We start from the raw sequence: 7208 nt of genomic DNA, 5'->3' as shown, positions 1-7208 counted from the left end.
TCTAAAGGTTTTCTGTGCAGATAGGCCCCGAAGCGTGACACAACTACCACATTAAGATAAGTTACATCCCTCTAGCCCAGTAAATGCACTATCTTCTCTGGGAGGGAGATGGGGGCAGTGGGGCACAGGAGAGGCATGAGGGAGACAGATAGGAATAGGGACCAATTTAATAGTATGATTCAGCAGACAGAGGTATCACTTCCCACAGATGGCAGGCTATCTCCTATTGCTTTACATAGAGGTACGTACAGTATGGGGGAGTACAAAAGCAATCAATCCCTCCCTAGGGATGGTCGGTCAGTGCTTCAGAGAGGAACAAGATCAGTGTGTCCCCAGCTAACCATCAAAGCCAACAGGAGAGGGGGCTGAAGGGGGCTTAGGTCCATGAAGCACCATAAAAGTCTAACAACCGGAACAAGAGGGCAGATTGATACACTGTACCATGCATGCTTTCCCAGGGAACTTGTCATGCATTTCGGCAACACAGGTTATTCTCCATGGCTCCATGCTCCAAATCCAACACTGAACACTCTGTCTGATGTGGTTCAAAGCCTGAGGGCTCAGAATACATCTACTCCTCTCCTTTCTAGAGCGGAAATATTACTCATATTACTGAGAATAGGATCTGTCTAAAAACAGACCTCCAACCACTGGGATGACGAGTCGATGAGGACCTGCGGTTAGTGGGGTACATTCCCTGCTGTTAAAAGTATGCTCTAAGGTGTAATGTTTTGATGGGGCATCTGTGGAAGAAATGTGCCAGGAGAAGTTGATCACCCAGGGGTCATACCTCAGCTGAGTTCCCCTCTGCTCAGCAAGCCTGCATCCATCCACGCAGACAGCAGGGGGTTTGAGTGACAGGTCAAGGCTCCATACACAGGCTACATTTAGAGTGGTTGACGTGCGAGGGGACACGCTCTGACACCTGGCGACGCTGCGCTGGTGTATATTCTGACAGCAACTGACACTGTACTGCTCCTCGGAGCCAACTGCTGTCCCACTTGCCCTGCAACCCCTAAAATAACGCCGTAGCCCAACTGTGCCAGGCAGTGAGAACAGAGGAACTACAGAAAGATATTTCCACCTGGCTGGCTGAATGGAAACTCTAACTCCAAGTTTTACATGAAACATGCATTGATATCAAAGAGAGATTTGAGTGACAATTCAAGATACACTCCCGTATCTAAAATTAGATTCCTCCCTGTATGAATTCTATTCATCCACTGAGTAGACCACTACAGCATGACAATCTCTAAGGAGATCTGAAGATGGCTAGGTTAGGGTTTGGGATTAAGATTCGTTTTTATTTATTTAACATTTATTTAACTACGCAAGTCAGCTAAGAACAAATTCTTATTTACAATGACGGCCTACCCAAAGGCAAAATGCCTCCTGCGTGGATAGGTGCTGGGTTAAAAATAAATATATATATATATAAATGTAGGACAAAACACACATCACGACAAGAGAGACAACACTACATAAAGAGAGACCTAAGACAACAACATAGCAAGGCAGCAACACATTACAACACAGAATGGTAGCAACACAATATGACAACGACATGGTAGCAACACAAAAAAATGGTACAAACATACAACAGCACAAAGGGCGAGAAGGTAGAGACAACAATACATCACGCAAAGCAGCCACAACTGTCAGTAAGAGTGTCCATGATTAAGTCTTTTCATGAAGAGATTGAGATAAAAATATCCAGTTTGAGTGTTTGTTGCAGCTCGTTCCTGTTGCTAGCTGCAGCGAACTGTAAAGAGGAGCGACCCAGGGATGTGTGTGCTTTGGGGACCTTTAACAGAATGTGACTGGCAGAACTTGTGTTGCATGTGGAGGATGAGGGCTGCAGTAGATCTCTCAGATAGTGGGGCTTTTAAAAATAAGCATCAACCAGTGGGTCTTGCGACGGGTACACAGAGATGACCAGTTTACAGAGGAGTATAGAGTGCAGTGATGTGTCCTATAAGGAGCATTGGTGGCAAATCTGATGGCCAAATGGTAAAGAACATCTATCTGCACGAGAGCACCCTTACCTGCCAATCTATAAATGATGTCTCTGTAATCTAGCATGGGTAGGATGGTCATCTGAATCATGGTTAGTTTGGCAGCTGGTGTGAAAGAGGAGTGATTACGATAGAGAAAACCAAGTCTAGATTTAACTTTAGCCTGCAGCTTTGATATTTGCTGAGCGAAGGACAGTGTACTATCTAGCCATATTCCCAAGTACTTGTATGATGTGACTACCTCAAGCTCTACACCCTCAGATGTAGTAATCACACCTTTGGGGAGAGGGGCATTCTTCTTACCAAACCACATGACCTTTGTTTTGGAGGTGTTCAGAACAACGTTAAGGGTAGAGAAAGCTTGTTGGACACTAAGAAAGCTTTGTTATTGAGCATTTAACACAAAATTCGGGGAGGGGCCAGCTGAGTATAAGACTGTATCATCTGCATATAAATGGATGAGAGAGCTTCCTACTGCCTGAGCTATGTTGTTGATGTAAATTGAGAAGAGCGTGGGGCCTAGGATCGAGCCTTGGGGTACTCTCTTGGTGACAGGCAGTGGCTGAGACAGCAGATTTTCTGACTTTATACACTGCACTCTTTGAGAGAGGTAGTTAGCAAACCAGGCCAAAGACCCCTCAGAGACACCAATACTCCTTAGCCGGCCCACAAGAATGGAATTGTCTACCGTATCAAAAGCTTTGGCCAATTCAATAAAAATAACAGCACAACATTACTCAAGGGCAAAGGTGACATCATTGAGGACCTTTAAGGTTGCAGTGACACATCCATAACCTGAGAGGCAACCGGATTGCATACCAGAGAGAATACTATAGACATCAAGAAAGACAGTCAGTTGATTATTGACAAGTAATTCCAACACTTATGATAAACAGGGCAAAATAGAAATAGGCCTATAACAGTTAGGATTTTTATTTTGAGGAATCTTGGAGTGTTATCATTCAAACGAACTGAGGAGCTGTTTTTGCAAGGACAGGACGTACTTCTGGACGGGTAAGTGCTAATGCCGTTTTATGAAATATAAAAATATATATATATTATATATAAAAAATAAATATATATATTTTTTTTTGCAATGAAATGTGTAGTTTGTGTGTGTGTGTGTGTGTTGGTTTGTTTGGGTGTATATATGGGTGTAGATATATATATACATATATATATATGTATGTGTATATATATATATATATGTATGTGTATATATATATATATATATATATATATATATATATGTGTATATATGTATATATATGTGTATATATATATATATGTGTATATATATGTGTATATATATATATATGTGTATATATATGTATATATATATATACACATACATATATATACATATATATATATACACATACATATACACATATATACATATATATATATACACACATATATATATACACATATATATATATATATATATATATATATATATATATATATATATATATATATACACACAACAATGGCCGGAGTTGAATGGAACACCTTAGTGACTGTTCCCTCTGCTCTATACAATCAATACATATATGTTTATTTTGTGTGATGATAAAAGGCTCATACAATACATTCTTTCACAGTGATAGCGACTCTGACTGGGAGGCCCCGGTGCCCAGGTGCCCATCCCCCACTGAAGCGGGTTCATCCAGCCAGACTCCTGCTGTCTCCGGCTCCACACCTACCCCCACCCGGCCATCTAGAGGTGTGAAGACAGGAACAAAGAAGCGGAGGAAGGGAAGTGAGGAATGACTGTACCTCAGGGCCAAAAGGGCAAAGCATGGAGGCGTCGTTGTGTTCTTTGTCACATGAAGTCCCCCATCACCTGCACCAGTTGTTCAGTTTGCCTCTGCTTTACAGCAGAAAGAGACTGCTATGGGACATGGCACATGTAGAGGGCTTCTGAACGGTCTACCCCTGTTTTTTTAAAATATATTTTTCTAATATTTTTTAAAACATTTTTTTTGTGTGTGTGTGTTAGAATTACTTTTTGATAAGTTGTATATAGTTATTTGCAATGTTGTATATAGTTATAGGTCATTTCACCAATTCGGCCACTTGGGTACATTTGGGCAACTTGTGTGGGACACCTGGGTGACTTCATGCTAAATGTCATGTAGCTCACCCATTCCTGGAGTTATCAGTCTGAAACTTTGCACACCTACAGTTGCCCTCTTGTGTTATCCATCAAAATGATCACCAGCATCCTATCTGACTGTGTGGCTATTCTAGTACATATGAAAGATGATGCTACAACAATAAAAAACAAAAAACTTATGCTCTTTCTTTCTCTTTTCTTCCACCAGATCTACTGTGTTATATTCTCCTACATTCAATTAACATTTCCACAAACTTCAGAATTTTTGCATTCAAATGATACCAAGAATATGCATATCCTTGCCTCTGGGGCTGAGCTACAGGCAGTTAGATTTGGGTATGTCTTCAGGCGGAAATTGAGAACAAAAGGTTGCAGCCATAACAGGATAAGGGGCTAGGAGAGAGCTTAGGGCAGGTAGGGTACAGGCCGGTGCTGATTGGGGACAATAGCACCCATCAACAGTCAACAAAGAGCTATTTGAAAGTGTAATGCTTAAAACCAGCAAATCAAATTGTTTGGGGACAGACTTGGTGGAGACAACCGAGCACTGAAGGTGATCCTTGGTAAAGATTGCCTCTACCCCACCTTTGGAAGATCTGTCTTACCGAAAAAAGTTATAACCAGAAATGTTTAACATCAGTGTTCAAAACACTCTTCTTTATCCACGTCTCAGTAATGACCAACACATCTGGATTGGAGCTGTGAACCCACACTTTCAATTGATCCATTTTAGGTAATAAGCTTCTAGTGTTTAAGTGCAGAAACCCCAGGCTTTTACAAGAGCAGAAATCAGTGAAGCAGATATCAAAAGTCAGAATTGGGGCTAGCAACAGTAGATAGGCCAGGGTGTACATGCACATTTCCAGATAATCATCAACAGTAATACAATCAAGGCATGGCAGAGGACAGGGAGAGCTCTGCAGTGTTGATTTATGACATCTGAATGTGCATTAGATGGCAACAAGATCATTTTGTACAGCAATTTTATCATGTAACACGAATACAAAGCTGGCGAGAGGTGGTTAGAATAGGACGGGAGGCCAAAAGTTTGTGTAATCAATAGAGAGTCAGAGTCCCGATTGTGGGAACAAACATAGTCTGTCCCACGGTTGGGTCAAAGAAAGTTCGTAGTCAACAAAGCATGCAGGAGTCATGAGGCAAAACGCACACGAAAAAAAATATATATATAATGACTTGGGGCTAGCAATTGTAAGTTCAGAGTCACTCGCCCCAACAGTGTGTGTGTGCTGGCGGCGAGCGATAGCTCAGCAGAGAGGAGTGAGTGTGGTGGAGGTACCTGTACCAGACAATTGGAGACAGGCAAGGGCAGATGGTGAACAGAACAGGGTTAGGGGTTAGGGAAAGTAGGATTTTGAATGGGAGTAAATGTTTTGGTCCAGACAAAGATCGTAAAACAAACGTGTGTGTGTGAGAGTGAGTGAGTGTCTGTGTGTGTGCATTTACCTTCTGTGTGTGCAATAACCTACTGCAATGTCTGTCAATCAGGCTAATTAATCCTGTGAGACAGACCGACAGCAGACTGACCCAAGACCCCTGATGAGCACGTGATGGAGAGAGTTGGCGCAGATCCGGAAAGGTAGTCATTAATATTTCATTCATGTTGTTTAAACTATTATTAAAATGCACAGTGAACAGGCTCCACATGGAGTAAGGCGAAAGTTGCCCCTAGATGCTGATCTTTGGGTAAGTTTAGCATTTTCCCCACAAATGGTTAAGGTTAGGATTGGCGAGGGGAAGCTGATCCTAGATCTGTACCTACGTGATCCCTAGGCTGTCAGACTGTCTTGCTGATAGGTTTGGTTTTCATTTCCAACAGCATGTGTTAGATGGAAAAGGCTGTTAAAATAACAGCCATTAGCACTAAATGGTTCATAATTAGTTAATTACATATATTTTTAAGTTTATTACATTTATTAATCACCTCTTAGGTAAATTAAGATAAAGTTCCCAGCAAACAACAAACATTCCCATAACTTTAGAGAACATTCTATTAGGAGTCGTATTCGGTCATTATCTAAGGTTTTCATAGGAATGTTCCAGTGACATGCAAGGACACTTTCCAAGAGACCATTCCCTTAATGTCCAATAGAACTTACCAGAACGTGGTTACCATGTTCTCAAGATATTAATGTACCTAGACACATTTCATGGGAACGTTGCAAGAACATTTCTGTGTATCAGTTGTTAGGACGTCACCTGACAGTACCAAAGAAACATTATTACACATCATGACTTGTTACTGTTGTCGAGCCAATTAACTTACATATTTGACACACTTTGACATACAGTACATGATTACATTGTGCATGTATATAGTAATTATTGTTCAACATGTCCTCACCTGGGATTTGAACTCACAACCTCTTGGTTTATGGTAGTCTGATCTTCGCGGTAGTCCGATCTACGCCACCATGTCCATGTCAAATATCAGTTAACCTGATTATACTCTCATCATTGATTTGATGTTCTTATTTCAGCAATTTAAGGTCTTTCTGTATAGATGTCTAATGTTGGTGGGGAATATTAACCTATTTGAATGATTCTCCTGAATCACTATGATCAATAAAAGTTTTTCTTGAGTGTTCTTTTCAAAGAGCTGGGATTTACTTCAAAGTGCATTTACACCTATCAAGTTGTTTCAGATTGACACAAGTGCCTAGGGAGGAGCAGTTAGGTATTCTTCTGGACAGTGGAGATATCCCTTATATTCTGAGAAAATGGCAACCATTTTTTTCAGTGTACATATTCGGTGGGACGTTGATGGAATATTCTACTAACCCTCAGAAAACTGGACACAATGTTCGTGCAACGTCCCATGAAACGTGTCTAGAACATAATATCTTATTCTGAGAACATGGCAACCATGCTCTGTGTATGTTTGGTGTAATGTTAACCCTTTGACGCGTACAATCACGTATTTGTGATCATTGTTGAGTGGTCCCTGCAGTATACAATCTCAAATACGTGATTGGAACAGTAGCAACAGAGCGTATGACGCAACAAACGTGTCTAAACATCATTGTTGTCTAAAAAGCATCTAAATATTTTTT

The sequence above is a fragment of the Oncorhynchus kisutch genome, linkage group LG11 (genome assembly GCF_002021735.2).
Source record: "Oncorhynchus kisutch isolate 150728-3 linkage group LG11, Okis_V2, whole genome shotgun sequence".
Classification (NCBI taxonomy): Eukaryota; Metazoa; Chordata; class Actinopteri; order Salmoniformes; family Salmonidae; genus Oncorhynchus; species Oncorhynchus kisutch.
This window is presented reverse-complemented; position numbering follows the sequence as displayed.